A 20904-nucleotide genomic window follows, 5' to 3' on the forward strand; every position below is an offset into this window, starting at 1 on the left:
AAGTTTAAGACTTGCCTCAACCATAACCAGTCCAAACCCAACTCCAACACAAACACTTATACAGGGTAACACTTTTTATAACCTATACAATTCAAACTCACTATCTCTATTATGGGTGGGCTATGTTAAGGTAGTTAGATAATACTCCATTGTGAAAGAACGATAGAGATATGTTTCTGCTGCTGTGTTAATTAAAACAAATTCAGTTAGTATCGGGACTGTCTGAGTAATGTGCATGTATCAGAATTAGATTTTGGTGAGCCAGTTAAGAGTGAATAATTTAAAACTAGTGGCACTTGAACAAAAAATTATGGTATCGGACAAATGTAAGGCAGCTAATGATACACATCAAAGGGTAAAATCAATGTTGTCACTCTGACCATGGAAGCAGTATGTCATTGTGGCGTCTGCCTGAAGTCTCCAGGTGGGTCACGCTCCATTCTCAAGCCCCTGCAGTGTCCTTGATCTAATCAAGTTGCTTTACGTGACAATACTATAGTGACACACTGTCCAATCCCCAGGGCGTCTCTGTGGCTGCAAGAGAAGAAAGTTTGGCCACACTCAGCTAGTTGGAGCCCCACTCCAGCCGATGGATAAGAGACACAGTAACAGGAGTACAGACCCAGAAGGCAGTGCCTGCAACTCCTCACTAAACCTCCTGGCTTTTCTCTAAGTCTTTGTAAATTTCAAGCTTGTTTAAAGTTATTGATTATATTTCCAGGGGCATTTTCAAAAAGGCAGCATCCATCATTAAGGACCCCCATCACCAAGGACATGCTTCTCATTCTACCATCAGGAAGGAGGTACAGAAGCCTGAAGAGACACACTCTATGATTCAGGAATAACTTCTTCACCTCTGCCAGCTGAATACTGAATTATCGAACCCATGAGCACCATCTCATTACTTTTTTCTTATTTTTATTTTTGTCTTACTTATTTAATTTAGCTAGTTTATATGTGTGTGTGTGTATATATATATTCATACATATACACCCACACGCACACACATACTGTATATATGTGATGAACTACATATACCTGTCTGGACATGCCCCCCCCCCCCCCCCACTGACTGCTCCTGTGGCTCCTCCCACAGACCCCAGTATAAAGGCGATTGAGGCCTGAGCCCGGCCTCTCAGTCTCCAGGATGTAGTATAGTGGTCGCTCACTGCTTGTTCCTTCTTCCAGTCAATAAAAGCCGATATCTCGCCTTTACGTCTCAGAGTGAGTTATTGATGGTGCATCAATTTACTTACTGTAATTCATGTTTTTTTTCTATTATTATGTATTGCATTGTACTGCTACAGCAAAGACAACAAATTTCACAACAAATGCCAATGGTGCTAAACCTGATTTATCATAGCCATACAATGCAGGCCATTAGGCCCATCTTATTCCTGCCGACCATCCAAGCAACCATTTAGACATATCCCACTTTACTCTCCCCACGTTTCCATCACCTCTCCCCCAGATTCCACCCCTCACCTACGCACCTGCATAACTTTAATGTTCAACCAGCCTACTAATCTACACCTCTTCTGGGTGTGAACATCGAGCATAGAACACTACAGCACAGTGCAGGGACTTCAATATCGTGAAGGCCTAATAACCTAACCCTTCCCTCCTAGACAGCCTTCTACTTTCCTATCTAAATGTTTCTTAAATGCCCCTAATGTTTCTGCCTCTACCACCCTGACAGGGCATTTCATAGAACATAGAACAGTACAGCACAGGAACAGGCCTCTCAGCCTACAATGTTGTGCCGATCCAATTAAACTAGTAACCACGTGGCCAACTAAATTAATCTCTTCTGCTTACACAATGTCCATATCTTTTCGTTTTCCTCACATTCAAATGCCTATCTAAACGTTTCTTAAAAATCCTTAATGTATCTGTCTCTGCCATCACCTGTCAAAGTATTCCAGGCACTCACCTCTGTGTAAAAAACTTGCCTCTCACACCTCCTTTGAAATTACCCCCCCCCCCCCCCCTGCTGAACTTAAATGCATGTCCTCTAGTATTAGACATTTCAGCTCTGGGAGAAAGACACTGTCTGTCTATTCGATCTACGTCTCTCATCACCTTATCTAGCTCTATTAGATCTCCCATCAGCCTCTGCCAATCCAGCCAGAACAACCCAATTTTGTCCAAATACCACCCAAGGTGAGGATTGAACCTGGTTTTTTGGGGTTGTGAGGCAGCAGCTTTACCACCGCACCACTGCTACCTATGTGGTTCAGTGTCTAACTGCAACAAAACCATGGAACACCGTTCCATGTTTTACCGTGTGACTGACAATGTGCACATACAACTTGTCATTTGACCTAACAGTCTCAGAATCAGATTCCTTATCACTGACATACGTCATGAAATTTGTTGCTTTGTTGAAGCAGTATGCATCTATACATTAAAAAATTACTATAAGTTACAATAAGAAATATAAGACATAATCCTCATAGAGAGATCAGAAGTGGAAAAAGCGAGCAATTTCAAAGTCCAGCGTGACACGATCCCTGAGGATCTAATTTGGTCCCGACATATCGATACAGTTATAAAGAAGGCAAGACAGCGGTTATATTTCATTTGGAATTTGAGATTTGTTTTGTCACCTAAAACATTCAAACTTCTATAGATGTACTGTAGAGAGCATTCTGATCAGCCGCATCACTGCACAGGATCGAAAGAAGCTACAGAAAATTAAAATTAATTAGCTCCTTCTTGGGTATAAGCCTCCATAGTACCCAAGACATCTTCAAGGAGCAGAGCCTTAGGAAGGCAGTGTCCATTATTAAGGACCCTGATCACCCAGGGCATGCCCTCTTCTCATTGCTACCATCAGAAAGGAAGTACAGACACCTGAAGGCATACACTCAGCAATTCAGGAACATCTTCTTCCTCTCTGACATCAGATTCCTAAAAGAACATTGAACCCATGAACACTATCTCACTATTTTTAAAATTTCTGTTGTTGCAATATTTTTAATTTAACTATTTAATATACATATGTACTTACTGTAAGTGATTGATTTTTAAAAAAATCTCTATATTATTACTGCCACAAAATTAACAAATTTCACAACATATGCCAGTGATAATCAACCTGATTCTGATTCTGAAATAAGTATTGCAAAAAGAGAACAAAACAGTGAGGTAATATTCATGGACCATTCAGAAGTCTATTACTGGATAGGAAGAAGCAGTTCCTAAAACATTGAGTGTGTTCTTCGGGATCCTGTATCTCCTCCCAGATTACAGTAAAGAAACGAGGGCATGTCCTAGATGGTGAGATTTCTTAATGATGAGACATCACCTTATGAATCTATTCCCACAGACAAGAGATTCTGCAGATGCTGGAAATCAGAGTAGCACACACAAAGTGCTGGAAGAACTCAGCATGTCAGGCAGGATCTAAGAAAAAGGGGAAAAGAGTCGATGTTTTGGGCCAAGATTCTTTATCAGGACTCACAAGCACAACCATCACTAAAACATGCATAATTCAATGAGTAATTGGAAAGTACAATGAAGTCACACAATTAGCAAGCAATGATCATCTCTAACAGAAAGCTCAACCATCTCTCCGTGGTGATCAATTATATTGGCAAATCCTATATTATCATTTATGTTGGGGTCACCATTGATTAGAAATACACTTAACTGAACCAGCTACTTAAGATGCTAGGGACATCAGGTGAAAAAAGGCTCTGAAATTCTCTTTTATTTCTGCAGGACTACACAAGAAAATCTTTGATATAAAACCATAAAGTGCTAGAAATTTGACATCTGACAAGAAACCCCATGCAAGGCTTATTGAGAAAGTAAGGAGGCATGGGATCCAAGGGGACCTTGCTATGTGGATCCAGAACTGGCTTGTACACGAAAGGCAAAGTGTGGTTGTAGACGGGTCATATTCTGCATGGAGATGGGTGACCTGTGGTGTGCCCCAGGGATCTGTTTTGGGACCCCTACTCTTCGTGATTTTTATAAATGACCTGGATGAGGAAGTGGAGGGATGGGTTAGTAAATTTCCTGATGACACAAAGGTTGGAGACTCTTGGCAGTGTGGAAGATCAAAGGGATCTTGGGGACCGAGTTCATACAACAACCAAAGTGGCTGTGCAGGTTAACTCTGTGGTTAAGAAAGCACACGGTGCAATGGCTTTCATCAGTCATGGGATTGAGTTTAAGAGCTGAGAGGTAATGTTGCAGTTATATACAACCCTGGTCTGATCCCACTTGGAGTATTGTGCTCAGTTCTGGTTGCCTCACTACAGGAAGGATGTGGAAACCATAGAAAGGGTGCAGAGGAGATTTACAAGGATGTTGCCTGGATTGGGGAGCATGCCTTATGACAATAGTTTGAGTGAACTTGGCCTTTTCTCCTTGGAGCGACAGATGATGAGAGATGACCTGATAGAGGTGTACATGATGATTAGAGGCATTGATCGTGAGGATAGTCAGAGGCTTTTTCCCAGGGCTAGAACGAGAGGGCATAGTTTTAAGGTGCTTGGATGTAGCTACAGAGGAGATGTCAGGGGTAAGTTTTTTACTCAGAGAATGGTGAGTGTGTGGAATGAGCTGCTGGCAACGGTGGTGGAGGCGGATTCAATAGGGTCTTTTAAGAGACTCCTGGGCAGGTACGTGCAGCTCAGAAAAATAGAGGGCTATGGGTAACCGCAGGTAATTTCTAAGGTAAGGAGATGTTTGGCACAGCTTTGTAGGCCGAAGGGCCTGTATTGTGTTGTAGGTTTTCTATGTTTCTATGTTTCTAAATGCTCAGCAGGTCAGGCAGCATCTGTAGCCAAATGTATATTAAAGGAAAGCATGCTCTAAATTGCAGAGAAAGTGATGGAGTGGTGAGACCAGAGACAGGGTGGAAGCCGAGAGAGACTGAATGCCATTAACGAAGCTGCATGAGAGGGGGTAGCAGCTCATTAATCCAAAAGGCTCATCCAGGCCAAAGGAATCCACCTCACAACCACCAGCTACCAGTATGCACTCTTCCTCAAAAGCATACAGAGTCTATATTGTCCTTAATGCGGTGGCAGCCACTCATCATCATTGTTAAATCACCTTAAGTGTTCAGAAGATCAATGGTAACAGATGAGTGTGAATATTATTATCTTCAAGCTCTCTGTGAAGTCACAGCATCCCCTCACATTCAGTTCACTGAGTTTCACTGGAACAAAATTATAGGTCTTCCTAATGCACAGTCTTGTGCTTCCACCTTCACCAAGAGGACTGCAGTCCTTTAAGGTACTAAATCAGCTCCAACTTCTAAGGCCGATTGCTAACGGGCATCCCGCAGTCCATGAATTAAAAATCATTCTCACTGCAGAGCTTTAACTACAAAAAGCAGCAATATACAAAATTAATATCTAAACTGTAGATTGAGGGAGGTATGGAACAATTAACCAAATGTACTGAGTTTAATAAAGTTTTAAAAATCACTTTTTTAAGTAGATTTTGGAATTAAGTTTTAGAAACACTAACCTTAAAAACCTTGCAAATCTCAAACTTACTTTGTGAAGTCTTGTTAGACTGATGTATGGATTTGCATGCAAAAGAGCAAATTGGCTGGAAGCAAATCTATTGTTGCCATTTGCTGTATAATAAAGTGTATCTGGCCTCCACCCTTCTCAAACAGAAAATCCATGGACCAGACCTATGAAAATTTATGAATGTACAGGAACACTGGTTTCAATGGAATGCAAGGGAGGCAAAGGATTCAACCAAATTTCATAATTCCTTAAGTAGGTTACAGTTAAATAATGATTTTAAATGTTCTATGATCAAATACATGACAAATGTTGCTTCATTTATCAATTATGTTCAGCTATTATTGTCAGTTAGAAGACTATGAATCTGGCCAAACAATTTCTGTGTGACTCCTGTACAAAGCTTCATGATCTGGGAATCCCACCACCTAGGCCATGCTCTCTTCTTGCTGCTGCCATCAGGAAGAAGGTACACAAGTCAAGTCAAGTCCAGTTAAGTTGCTTTTTATTGTCATTTTGACTATAACTGCTGGTACAGTACACAGTAAAAACGCCACTTACGCTGTCCCCACCTCCGGCCACCGGCATGAGGCGACTTCAAGGACTGCAGGACTAATTCTCTCAGCAAGCGGACATTGGAGAGCAGAATGGATGGGAGGGCCGGCCGGCTAGGGCTTATTTTATTCCTGGCACAGACTCCTGCCCACTCGCCTCGCCACGCACACTGCCTACGACGTCCCCAACTCTGGCTACCGGCATCAAGCAACTCCGGGGACTGCAGGCCTGATTCCCTGAGCAAGCCGAGGTCGCGCAATCTACCCAGCAGATTTTCATGAAGGTTTGTTTGTTTTGAAGGTTTGCGACCCTCAAGACTCACATTACCAATTTCAGGAACAGTTACTACTTGTTCAACCATCAGGCTCTGAACCAAAAGGGGTAACTTCACTCAAGTTCACTTGTCCCATCAATGAAATACTCCCACAACCAATGGGCTCACTTCCAAGGACTCTTCATCTCAGGTTCTTGATATTTATTGCTTTTTATTATTCCTTCTTTTTGTATTTGCACTGCTTGTTGTCTTCGGCACTCTGGTTAAGTGCCCTAGTTGGGACATCTTTCATTGACTCAGTTATGGTTATTATTTTATAGATTTATTGAGTATGCCCAAAAGAAAATGAATCCGAGGGTTGTATATGGTGACATATATGTACTTTGATAATAAAATTTACTTAGAACTCAGAACTCTAGAAGCACTGGGTTCGATTTTCTATAATCACCTTGGTTGCACGTGGAGGGCAGATTTTGCCAGCTACCAGTGGGCTCAAGTTGTCCTGTGAGGCGTACAATGAATGAATGACGATTAGACAGTATCATCCCAGTGCCTGACCTGGAACACTCTGAAAGACTTTGGCAGCCTCATCTCATGTCAAAGGATGTCAGTTTAACACCTTATTAAATTTCTATATTTGTTAGACATATTTAAAACTTAAATTAACATCAATTAACATGTATTCAAACATTAACAAATATTTTGCTATTTTAATGCTTCTGATGAAGGAAAGCTAAAACAACCTATTTCATTTCAGGATTCCTTGTTTTTTATGCGGGATCTCAGTAGTGTATACTCTGAATAATGCAGCACCAGGATCGACTCTTGGACTCTATGGGTATCAGAATCTGTCACTCAGGAAGCCTTGGACTTGCAGGCCTGCTTAAATCCAGCACTTGCAAGCTTTGAAAGAAGATTCAGATGTATTTTTGTAGTTAATGTGTCAAACTGGGATGTTTTATTGAAACAAATAGCATTCTTTCCTGAGCAGCACATACAAGATGCTGGAGGAACTCAGCAGGTCAGGCAGCATCTCTGGAGTTGAATAAACAGTCGAAGTTTCAGGTCGAGACTCTTCATCAGGTTTACTCATTTCCCTGGATGCTGCCTGACCTGCTGAGTTCTTTCAGCATTTTGTGTGTATTGTTCTGGATTTCCAGCATCTGCAGAGTTTCTTGTGTTTATCCTTTCCTGACCCTCTCCTCTTGAACAGATCAAGAAAGAGTTCCCCTGGTCTTCACTTGACAGGATCAGAATTAGAATCAAGATCCGACTTACCAGTTAACTTTACAACAGCCGTACCATTAAAATACACAATAATTCAATAGGGAGAAAAAAAGCACTGAGTTACTTAAATATATATCTGTCTGTTAGACAGTTGTTGAAATAAGTAGTGCAAATTAAGAGAAATAAAAAACTAGTGAGGTAGTTTTCATGGATTCAATGTCCATTTAGAAATCGGATGGCCGAGGGGTAGAAGCTCTTAGTCATCATGAGTGTGTGCCCTCAGGCTTCTGTACCTCCTTCCTGATGGTAATAGTGTGAAGAGGGCATGTCCTGGGTGGTGGGGATCCTTGACGATGGATGCCACCTTCCTAAGGCACTGCTCCTTGAAGATGTCAACCAACATTCTCCACATTCAGTGCATTATCTTTCACTAATTACATCACCTTCTATGATATTCTATCCATCAGATACGGTGCCTATAAAAAGTATTCACCCACCCCACCCCTTGGAAGTTTTCATGTTTTATTGTTTTACAACATTGAATCACAGTGGATTTAATTTGGCATTTTTGACACCGATCAACAGAAAACTATTCATTTGTGTCAATGTGAAAACAACCCTCTACAAAGTGATCTAAACTAATTACAGATATAAAACACAAAATAATTAAGTGCATAAGCATTCACCACCTTTAATATGAAACACCAGATCATCAATGGTGCAGCCAATTGGTTTTAGAAGCCACATAATTAATTAAATGGAGATCTGTTATTGGAGACTGTGTGCAGTCAAGGTGTTTCAATTGAATACACCTGCATCTGGAAAGTCCAACTGCTGGTGAGTCAGTATCCTGGCAAAAACTACACCATGAAGACAAAAGAACACTCCAATCAACTCTGCGTAAATGTTTTTGAAAAGCACAAGTCAGGGAGGGATACAAGAAAAACAGAAACATAGAAAACCTACAGCACATTACAGGCCCTTTGGCCCACAATGCTGTGCCGAACATGTACTTATTTTAGAAGTTACCTAGGGTTACCCACAACCCTCTATTTTGCTAAGCTCCACGTACCTATCCAGGAGTCTCTTAAAAGACCCTATCGTATCCAGCTCCACCACCGTCGCCGTCAGCCCATTCCACGCACTCACCACTCTCTGCATAAAAAACCTGCCCCTAACATGTAGAAAAAAACTCACATGCAACCTCGACTAAAGTTTGCCAGAAGGTATGTGGGTGACTCTGAGGTCAGCTGCAAATAGGTTCTATGAAACCAAAGTTGAGGTTTTTGGCCATCCAACTAAATACTGTATTTGGTGTAAGCCTCACGTTGCACATCCTCAAAAACACCCCATTCCTTCTGTGAAGCATGGTAGTGACTGCATTGTGCTGTGGGTTGCTTCACTGCAGTCCTGGGAGGTTTGTGAAGGTGGAGGGTAAAAAGAATGCATCACAATACAGGGAAATCCTGGAGGAAAACTTGATGCAGTCTGCAAAAGAACTGCGACTTGGGAGAAGATTTGTTTTCCAGCAAGACAATGACTCCAAGCATAAAGTCAAAGTCACACAGGAATGGCTTAAAATCAACAAAGTTAATGTCCTGGAGTGGCCAAGTCAGGGCCCACACCTCAATCCAATTGAGAATTTGTGGTTGGACTTGAAAAGGGCTGTTCACTCAAGACCTCCATGCAATCTAAAAGAGCTTGAGCAGTTTTGTAAAGAAGAATGAGGAAAATATTGCAGTGCTGAATGTGCAAAACTGATAGAGACCTATCCACACAGACTCAAGGCTGTAATATCTGCCAAAGGTGCGTCTACTAAATACTGACATGAAGGGGGTGAACTCTTATGCAATCAATTATTTTGAGTTTTAGATTTGTAATTAATTTAGATCACTTTGTAGAGATCTTCTTTCACCTTGACATGCCATAAAAAACTAGTGAGGTAGTTTTCATGGATTCAATGTCCATTTAGAAATCGGATGACAGAGGGGTAGAAGCTCTTCATTATTTGCTGAGTGTGTGCCCTCAGGCTTCTGTACCTCCTTCCTGATGGTAATAGTGTGAAGAGGGCATGTCCTGGGTGGAGGGGATCCTTAACGATGGATGCCGCCTTCCTAAGGCACTGCTCCTTGAAGATGTGAGAAGTAGTGGTGCTGAACACCTTAACACCATATAACCACATAACAATCACAGCACGGAAACAGGCCATCTCGGCCCTCCTAGTCCGTGCCGAACTCTTAATCTCACCTAGTCCCACCTACCCGCACTCAGCCCATAACCCTCCACTCCTTTCCTGTCAATATACCTATCCAATTTTACCTTAAATGACACAACTGAACTGGCCTCTACTACTTCTACAGGAAGCTCATTCCACACAGCTATCACTCTCTGAGTAAAGAAATACCCCCTCGTGTTTCCCTTAAACTTCTGCCCCCTAACTCGCAAATCATGTCCTCTCGTTTGAATCTCCCCTACTCTCAATGGAAACAGCCTATTCACGTCAACTCTATCTATCCCTCTCAAAATTTTAAATACCTCGATCAAATCCCCCCTCAACCTCCAATGAATAGAGACCTCTGATTCAATCCAGATCTCTCAAAATATAAATTCGTACCTTCACCACAGTACTGTTTGAGATTTATTTATTTTATTTTGTTTATTCGGCCCACATCATGCACACCTTGACAGAGCCTTTTTCTGTGAATCAGTGTCAAAAAAGCCAAATTCTATTCAATGTTGTTAAACAATAAAACATGAAAGCTTCCAAGGCGGGGTGAACACTTTTAATGGGCACTGTACATCTTCCCTTCCTCTTTTAGAATTGCAAAGGGACTATTCCTGCCGAGTAAATTACAGTAATAACTTTCTATTGTCTTACACTTTAATTCTCCACCCTACTCCATTGTCTTTTCTGTGATCTCCTGATCTGTTATAACAAGGCACATATAAGCTTAATAAACAGTTCCTCATCTCTATTTGAGAACATTGAAACCTTATAGAACTGATGTCTGTTTTACCACATTAGGCAACTCGCTTTCTTTAAAAATCAGAATCAGATTTATTATCTCTGATATGTTATGAATTTTGTTTTTTTGCAGCAGTACATTATGATGCATTAAAAATTACTATAAGTTACAGTAAGAAACAGAAAAAAGTCAATAAGTACTGTGAAAACAGAGCAAATAGTGCTGTAGTGTTCATGGGTTCATTGTCCATTCAGAAACCTCTTGGCGGAAGAGAAAAAAGCTATTTCTAAAACATTAAGTTTGTGTCTTCAGGCTCCTGTATCTCCTCCCTGATGAGAAGAAGGCATGGTATGGCCCTTAATGATTGATGCTGCCTTCTTGAGGCATTGCCAATTGAAGAGATTTCTCGATGGTGGAGAGGCAAGTGCCCATGATGAAGCTGGCAGAATTTACAACCCTCTGCAACTTTTTCTGATCCTGTGCAGTAGCCCTCCATATCAGACAGTGATGCAACCAGTTAGAATGCTCTTCATGGCACCTGCAGAAATTTGCTAGAGTTATTTGTGTTGTTGTTGGCTTAGTTCTCCTTTCTCTATTAACACAACTTGATCTTTGGGGCATTTCCTGCAGTTCTGCTTTTTGTAGTGTTTATATTGCTTTGTCTATATTCTCTGTCTCTAACTATTAAATTATCAACTGGGTAAATTATCATCCACAGCAAACCTGGTCTCACCATATCAAAGATGTTCCTTTTCTCCTATCCGTCTCCTCTCTGCAACTTGAAGTGATGTTGTTTTCTCTCGTTATTGTTCTGATAAAAAGTGATAAATAAGCCGTTTGTTTTCCCTATATGCTGCCCAACCTGCTGAATGTTTTCAGCTTTTCTTGTTTTGTTTTACTTCCTGGCAGCCCTGTATGGTTATCACCCACAGACAAATACATAAATTGTTCGCGCAAATTGAATTAAAAATAAACCCGAAACTTTAAAATATCTATAAACATTTTTCTTTATGCACCAGACCAAAGCAGGGAAATAGTGGGCAGTTTGTTTTTAACCATAAGTTAAAACCTTTGTGAGTCTTGCATTTATTCAGATATCTTGAAAGCTATTGGCACTTAATCTCAGAAGTTCAATATGAGATTATTGACATTTCCCAGGCCAACAGCACTTAGATAATATTTCATTGCATGAACAGGATTTGAAAAGTTCGTGCTGCAATGTGGGGTCAGTTTAATCGAACAATCACTTTTATGTGTATACTAACTATACTGGTAATGAGTGCAGTTAGGATTAAATAGCCTTGGACTCCCAGTATTTGGATGTAGGAGATGGACAGCATCAAGTGAAGAAGAAAAACATTACCATTTATATTATTCCGTTACTGGTCGAACATTTACATGAAAGGTTCTTCTGACCACAGCCACAAGAATTTTAGTTAATGATTTCTGCCGAAGCACCACTCAATTAAGGCTCTATGGTAATCCTTTCAACTCAGATTCAGCAGGTTATGAGTTTAAGTCCCAGACACACAAGCCTACAGACCGCAACAATAAAGTGCAGATGCTGCAACAGCAGCATCTGTATGAGTTATTAAATCGAGACTCCACCGGTCTGCTCAGGTGAAAGGACCCACAGCACTATGCAGTTTAGAACTGGGGAGTTTAGTTATCTCTCAACCAACAATCAATAAAAAATGATGACTTGATTTGCCATCAATTGCACCGCGCTGTGAAAATTCTTACTGTACTTCAGCAATACAATCATAACTCACTTCAGAAGTATTTAATCGACTGCAAAACACTTTGGGATATCCCAAGCTGGTGAAACTCTTTCAATAAAAGCAAGTATTTCTTTTGATTTCATCTGGGAGTGATTATCTCAAGCATCAAATAGTGTTTGAGCGAACATGATCTCAAGGAGCTGGAATAAAGCTGAAGTCAACTCCTCTGGCAGGTATCAAATCTTGCACAAAAGGAAGATAACTGTGGTTACTGGAAGTCGATTCTGCCAGTCCATGACATATGTCAGCAAAATTAAGCCTGACTTTGATTCCGATTCTGAAGAACATTGCTGCTGGAGCTCATCAGACCACTGAGCAAGATCCAAGAGTGTTCGGCAGCTTCACTAATAACCTTCCTTCAAATATAAGGTCAGAAGGAGGAATCTTCACTCCACAATATCCTTTTCCATTGACAGATCCTTTGAAAATAATCCACGCCTGCATGCAGTAAGACAAAGACAACATTTGGGGATCGATTGTCTGATTGTAATTGCAAAGGGCTTCAGTGATTCATCATCTGGAGTATCTTACATAGTTTTCAGCTCATTAGCTAAAAAGAATGTGCTTGGTTCAGAAGGAATGCAATAAAATCTGTTTCCAGGGATGGTGCAAGGACACTGACAATGGGCAATTTTATCTTCTGGATCAGCAGTGCTTATGCCATGGACCCCTCCCATTAACCAAGGGGCCTGTGTCCCTCAGGTTGGGAGCCCCTGTTCTAGATAGTTAACAAGGGATACTTGTTCACCACACACTAAGAAACAGAACTAACATGGTCTGCCAAAAAAGGAGAGTCTGAGGACTGGGGCAGTATTCTATGGAGTTTCCACGAATGAGTGGAGTGGGTATCAGGAGGATTTTAAGGAAGGGGCCACCAAAGGACTACTAGGAACGGGCAGTGTAAGCTGTGAGCGGTGGGTTGGAGATACATCTCTACCAAAGGAGGAGTAAGTCGCCCCTTCCCTCCATTAGCCTTCAGGTCACCCTTGGGCAAGCTGTAACATCTGCTTAGCCCCTGATCAAGGTTAGGAGAAGCCGTGGGAGTAGATGGTGGGTGGTCACATGAACAGCTGGTGCACATCACAAGTCCTGGTTATGTGACCACTGACACCCAGCGGGCAATCTCTGAAGAGTATTGATAATGGCTGGGGTCACCCGTTTTGTAAAGACACTGCCCAGAAGAAAAATTTGCTAAGTACAATCACGGTCACGAAATCATGATTGGCCACGTCATTCGGCACAGCACGTAATGATGATGAGCATACACTTGGGTTTGCTGGGGCCTCAGTCATCATGCAAACTAATAAAAATAAACAAAATAAATCTCAAACAGTACTGTGGTAAAGGTACAAATTTATATTTAGAGAGTTCTGGATTGAATCAGAGGTGTTAAGGTGTTCAGCACCACTACTTCTCATCAGTATCCAATGGCAGCTGCTGAGACGCTACCTATACATCACTGGAAGAGAAAGAAATGTAGCTCGTCTATAATTAGATAAAATTTACTTGTGAAATAGCACATTAAATGAACAATTAGCTATTAGTGTGTGAGCAAACATCCAGTAATTTGTGATCTGGAAGACATATGCAATAGATTACAAATTGTCACCAAATGCTGGAGGATGTCACTTCACATTTGGAACTTACAGTCAATCACCCTAAATGTAGCAACATACTGCTACATTCGTACTTTAATTATAAACTGAACTCTGCGCAGAAAGTAAGCACTTCTATTGCCTGGCACAAGGACTCTGATGATGGGGTGTACTTTATCTTCTAGATGGTTATCGAGGGATAACCACAGAAAATAGAACTTGTTCACCATGCACAGCAGAAAGGGAACAGCTTTGTTGTCTAAACATAGCAATCATCAGAACAATAAGCTGTAGGGTAACTTCCTCATGTTCATGTGTCATATTGCGTGAGCAGTAAGCAATTCTGAGAACTACTTAACTTGCAGGAATCAAATACTTTGAATATTCCAATACATCAGATAAAAAGCTGCTTCAGAGCTTTAACTTTTTAACCAGTGGTCAAGGAAATTGATTGCTGGCCTCATCATTTATCTGTGGAATTTGTTAGCACAGGCGACTGTGGAGGCCAGGTCATTGGGTGTATTTAGACCATAAGACCGTGAGATGCAGGAGCAGAACTAGGCCATTTGGCCCATCGAGTCTGCTCCATCATTTTATCATGGCCGATCCAATTTTCCTTTCAGCCCCAGTCTCCTGCCTTCTCCACATGTCCCCTCATGCCCTGACCAGTCAAGAATCTATCAATCTCTGCCTTAAAAACACATAAAGACTTGCTCTCCACAGTTGCCTGTGGCAAAGAATTCTCCAGACTCACCACTCTCTGGTTAAAGAAGTTCCTCCTCATCTCCATTCTAAAAGGACGCTCCTCTACTCTGAGAATGTATTGTCTCGTCGTAGACTCTACCACCACAGGAGACATCCTCTCCACATCCTCTCTATCAAGGCCTATCACCTTTCAATAGGTTTTAATGCGATCACCCCTCATTCTTCTGAATGCTAGTGAATATAGACCCAGAGCTAATAGACCCTCTTCATATAACAAGCCATTCGATCCTGGAATTATTTTCATGAACCTCCTTTGAACCATCTCCAGTTTTAGCACATCCTTTTTAGGATAAGTGACCCAAACCTGCTCACAATACTCCAAGTGAGGCCTCACCAGTGCTTTATAAAGACTCAACATTACATCCTTGCTTTTATGTACTAGTTCTCTTGAAATGAATGCCAACATTGTTTTTATCTTCCTCTCCACAGACTCAACCTGCAAATTAACCTTTAGCAAATCCTGCACGAAGACTTCCAAGTCCTTTTGGGCCTCAGTTTTTTTGTATTTTCTCTCCATTTAGAAAATAGTCAACCTTTTAATTTCTTCTACCAAAGAGCCTGACCACTGTCAGGGTACTAGGAGGCTGTAGTCAGCATGGTTTCCTTAAAGGAAAATCTTGCCTGACATATCTGTTGGAATTCTTTGAAGAAATTACAGGTAGACAAGGAAATAACAAATAGACAAGGAAAATCAGTTGATGCCATGCACTTGGATTTTCAGAAGGCCTTTGACAAGGTGTACTCCTGACACTGATTTCCATCTGCCATTTCTTTGCCAATTCTGCTAATCTGTCTAAGTTCTTCTGTAGCCTCTCTACTTTCTCAGAACTAACTGCCCATCCACCTATCTTCATATCATCTGTAAACTTTGCACAAAAGCTATCAATTCCATCATCCAAATCATTGACAGATAACATAAAAAGAATCAGTCTCAAAACAGACCCCTGTGGACACCAGCAGTCACTGCAGTCAACCAGAAAAGTCACCCTATATTCCTACTCTTTGCCTCCTGCCTTTCAGCCACTGCATTACCCTTGCTAGAATCTTTCCTGTAATACTATGGGCTCATAGCTTGTTCAGCAGTCTCTTGTGTGGCACTTTACCTTTGTCTGTGGTCTTGCCAACATCTTCCTCCACAATCTCTCTACTAATCTTTCTGGCACTCAGGTTCCCATCCCCTTGCAACTCTAGTTTAAACCCCACCGCGCAGCATTAACAAACCTTCTCGCTAGGATATTATTACCCATCCAGTTCAGGTGCAAACCATCCCTTCTGTACAAGGTCTCACATTCCCTGGAAGGGAGCACGATGATCCAAAAATCTTATGCCCTCTCTCCTACACCAACTCCTTAGCCACGTATTAAACTGTATAATCCTCCTAGTTCTGGCCTCACTAGCATGTGGCATGGGTAACCATCCTGAGATCCTGCACTTTAGCTTAGCACCTAGCTCCCTGAACTCCCTATGCAGAACCTCGTCGCTTGTCCCACCCATGTCATTGGTCCCTACATGGACCATGACTTCTGGCTGTTCACCCTCCCACTTAAGAATGCTGAGGGCTTGATTCCAGATATCCCAGACCCTGGCACCAAGAGGCAACAGACTATTTGTGAATCGTCTTCTCACCCAGAGAGCCTCCTGTCCGTTCCCCTAACTAATGAATCTCCTATCATCACAGTGTGCTTCTTCTCCCCCACTTCCCTTCCGAGTCACAGAGGCAGACTCAATACCAGAGATCCAACCACTGTGACTTTATTCTGTTAGTTCATTCCAAAGTGATATACCTGTTGTTGAGGGGGGATGGCCACAGGGGTGCTCTGCACTGGCTCCTTAACCTCGTTTCCCTTCCTGACTGTCACCACATTTCCTGTGTCCTGCACCTTGGGTGTAACTACCTCTCTACATGCTCAATCTATCATCCCCTCAGCCTCCTGAATGCTTCAGAGTTCATCCAGCTCCAGATCTTTAATGTGGATTTTTAGAAACTACAGTTTCTCGCGGTCGTAGTGGTCGGGGACACTGGAGGTCTCCCTACGTTCCCACATCCCGCAAGAGGAGCATTGCAGTGTCTTGCCTGGCACCTCTGCTGTCCTAACTGAGCAGAGATAAAGAAGGGAAGGAAAACAAACTAGAACTTTTCTTTTGCTTTCTCTGACTGAAGCCTCTCCTTGCAAGTGCCTCAAAGAGCCAGAAGTCTCAAGATCACCACTCTGAAAAGGTAGAGGTTGGTGAATTCTCGATCAGTCAGGGCATGAAGGAGTACGAGGAGGAAGCAGGAGATGGAGGCTGAGAGGGAAATGGGTCAGCCATGAAGAAATGGTGCAGCAGACTCAATGGGATAAATTGCCTAATTCTGCTTCTGTATCTTATGGTCGTATAAACATACATGGCTCATTATCAAGCTGCACAAAGTGCAGCACCAATCTGAAAATTGTGAACTAAATTGGGAAAAGTGTGTAGTGACTCACTTTGGATGGTCAAACTTGAAGGCAAAATACAAAGTTAATCAAAAACTAAAAAAGATAAAGGGTTGAATTTGATTCGAGAGAATAGTGGACCATGAGAATTGTACTCCTCACCCTTCCTTCTCCTTCCATTCTGCACTCTGCACTCTCCCTATTTTCTCTTCTTTTTACCTGCCTGTCATCGCCACCTGATGCCCCCCCCCCCCTTCATTCTCCCATGGTCCGCTCTGCTCTCCTATCAGATTCTTTCTTCTTCAACCCTTTACCCTTTGCACCAATCACCTCCCAGCTTCTGACCTTACTCCCCCTCTTCCCCACCCACTTGGTTTCACCTATCACCTTACAGCTTGTACTCCTTCCTCTCCCCCCACCTTCTCATTCTGGCTTCTTCTCCCTTCCTTTCCAGACCTGATGAAGGCTCTTGGCCCAAAACACCGACTGCTTATTCATTTCCGGAGATCAGAATCAGAATCAGATATAATATCAGTGGCATACGTTGTGAAACTTGATAACTTTGCAGCAGCCGTACAATGCAATACATGATAAATATAGGAAAAAACTGAAATACAGTATATAGTTTTCAGTTAAGAGATATATATCTCTTAAATAGTTAAATTAAAATAAATGGGACATAAACAGAAATAAAGAAGTAGTGAGGTAGTGTCCATGGGTTCAATGTTCATTTAGAAATCAGATGGCAGAGGGCAGAAGCTGTTCTGAATCGTTGAGTGTGTACCTTCAGGCTTCTGTACCTCCTTCCCAACAGTAACAATAAGAAGAGGGCATGTCCTGGATCATGGGGGTCCTTAATGATTGATGCCACCTTTCTGAGGCACCATTCACTGAGAAAGTCTTGGATACTACAAAGGCTAGTACCCATGATGGAGCAGACTAATTGTACAACTCTCTGTATCTTCTTTCAATCCTGTGCAGTAGCCCCCATACCAGAAGGGGATGCAACCAGTCAGAATGCTCTCCATGGTACATCTGTAGAAGTTTGAGTGTCGTAGGTGTCAAACCAAATCTCCTCAAGCTCCGAATGTCTTGCCTTCACTTCACTTCACTCTTTTCACTTCTGATCGCTCTATGAGGATTGGTTCTTGTTCCCTTGCCTTACCACTCCTGAAGTACACAATCAGCTTTTTGGTCTTACTGACGTTGAGTGCAAGGTTGTTGCTGTGACACCACTCAACTAGCTGGTATATCTCACTTCTGTATTCCCTCTCATCGCCACCTAAAAGTCTGCCAACAGTGGTTGTATCATCAGCAAATTTATAGACAGCTTTTGAGCTATGCCTAGCTACCCAGTCATGGGTATAGCGAGGGTAGAGCAGTGGGCAAAGCACATACCCCTGATGTGCACCAGTGCTGACTGTCAACAAGGAGATTACCAATCCCCACAGATCATGGTCTTCTGGTTAGGCAGTCAAGGATCCAGTTGCACAGGGAGGTACAGAGGCCCAGGTACTGTAATTTTCTGATCAGGTCTGTAGGAATGATGGTGTTAAATACTGAATCAATGAATAGCATCCTCACAGAGGTATATGTATTGCCCAGGTGATCCACAGCCAGGTGGCGAGCCATTGAGAATGAGTCTGCCACCTATTTACCTATTGTGGCAGTAGGTAAGAGCAGTGGGTCCATTTCCTCGATGAGGCAAGATTTGATAGCTGTTAAGGCAGTTCACACTGGTCTTCTTGGGCACTGGTATAATTGTTGCCCCTTTTGAAGCAAGTGGGAACTTCTGACCGTAACAGTGAGAATTTGAAAACCTCTTTGGTACTGCCTGACCTGCTGAGTTCCTCCAGCACTTTGTATGTGACACAAAAATAATAGAAGGATTCTTATCAGTGTGGAAGAACAGAGTAATCTTGGGGTTCATGTCCATAGAGCCTTCAAAGTTGCATTGCTAGATGATAGCGTAGTTAAGAGCAATATGCTGTGTTGGTCTTCATAAGTCAGGGGATTAAGTTGAAGATCCACAAGGTAACATGAAGCTCTACAAAACCCGAGTTAAACTGCACTTGGAATATTGTGCTCTGTTCTGGTTGCCTTATTATAGGAAGAACGTGGAGGATTTAGAAAGGGTGCAGGAGATATCTACCAGGATACTGCCTGGATTAGAGAGCATGTCTTATGAGGATAGGTTGAACAAGTTAGGGTTTTTCTCTACAGAATGGAGGAGGATGAGAGGAGACTTGATTGAAGTGTATAAGTTGAAAAGAGGCATAGATCGAGTGGACAGCCAGAGACCTCCTCCCAGCGCAGAAATGGCTAATATAAGGGGGCATAATTTTAAGATGATTGTAGAAAAGTTTTGGGGGAGATGTCAGAAGTTGGGTTTCATTTTTACATAGAGAGTGGTGGGTGAGTGGAATGCGCTGCCAGGGGTGGTGGTAGAGGCAGAAACAGTCGGGAATGTTAGATAGGAATGGGTGATGGAAATATGGAGGGACGTGTGTGAGGGAAGGGTTAAATTGATCTTGGAGTAGGTTAAAATGTTGGATGAAGGGCCTGTACTGTGCCTCACAGTTCTCTGTTTATAATAACGAAAAAAAATTAACTCATGCTGTACTTGTCAGGGTACCCTGTTCCAGGAAGTGTGGGCCAATCTCTCCTCAACTAAAATATTTACTGGCATTCACTGTGGATTATTCATGAAAAATTACAAGAATTTGGAAGATCACCAATGCACATCAGCAGTTTGCCTGCCTTCATTTGAGAACCAGCAAGAATATATTGTCAGGTAGGCAAAAAGAGCAGCAGGACGACTTTGCTATTGAAGCATTTAATTGGGATAGTTTCAGCTCCATATACTTAGTTAGTAATTGAGTGGGTGGTGGAAAAAAACAGGATTAGGTTCTCAGAATGCATCAGAAAAGAAAGAGGTGGAAGATTGGAAGATGCTTCCAAACCATAACAATGGCAAAGTACCAAACTTTCAACTCGGCAAAATCATTTATTTACTCAAATCAATAACAAGTATACTGCAAAATATTAAAGCAGGGAGAAAGTTTAACAGCTGCAGAACTTGCTGCATAAATTATTTAGGAAGTGTTAAAAAATTGGTTGTTAAAATTACTTGCAGGGTTTAAAGCTACTTCCTCTTCTTCGGTTAGCTGCATTCAAGGGCCTGGGGACTGCACACTCAACAATTAACAAGGAGTTAGAAAAATGAGGAGTTCATTATAATAGACCCAACCACTTGCATTTTAATTCCCTCTGTTCCCTTCCTATTTGCCAAAGACCAGATATGACAGGTTGTTCATTAACAGTTGTGGGTATGAACTGTTGGTGTCAGAAGCCGGGTGACACTTATGGGCTGCCCCAGGCACATCCTTAGATATGTTGGCCATTGTGGCATTTCGCTGAAAGTTTCAATGTACATGTTACAAATAAAGCTAATCTTTAAATGTTAACCATTCTGTTACAAGGATTGCGGGAAGACTAGATGCAAGATTATTAACTTTTCTTCCAGTTTTTATTGGCTTTAATGACGCATTAGGTGGCTAAAAAACACAGGGGGGTCAGAGGAGGCAAGTAACAGGCAACTAGAAGGTAAGAAGGTGTTCTGCAAAGCAGTCATCCAATCTAAATTTACTTATTTATTTAGTTTATTTAGAGATACAATGTGGAATACCTGGCTCACCAAGCCATGCCACACAGCAACCCTGACAACCCAGATTTAACTCTAACCTGACTGGGGGACAACTTGGAATGACCAATTAACCTACCCAGAATGTCTTTGGACTGTGGGAGGAAAGTGGAGCACCCAAGGAAA

The 20904-nt window shown here is 41.9% G+C and overlaps 1 protein-coding gene across 2 annotated transcripts in view; it reads right to left on the minus strand.

Moving 5' to 3' along the window:
- epb41l3a (erythrocyte membrane protein band 4.1-like 3a) overlaps nt 1-20904 on the minus strand; it is a 311655-nt gene that overhangs the window by 207282 nt on the left and 83469 nt on the right. The gene's annotated exons all lie outside the window — the stretch shown is intronic.

The sequence above is a fragment of the Hypanus sabinus genome, chromosome 1 (assembly GCF_030144855.1).
Source record: "Hypanus sabinus isolate sHypSab1 chromosome 1, sHypSab1.hap1, whole genome shotgun sequence".
NCBI classification, from domain to species: domain Eukaryota; kingdom Metazoa; phylum Chordata; class Chondrichthyes; order Myliobatiformes; family Dasyatidae; genus Hypanus; species Hypanus sabinus.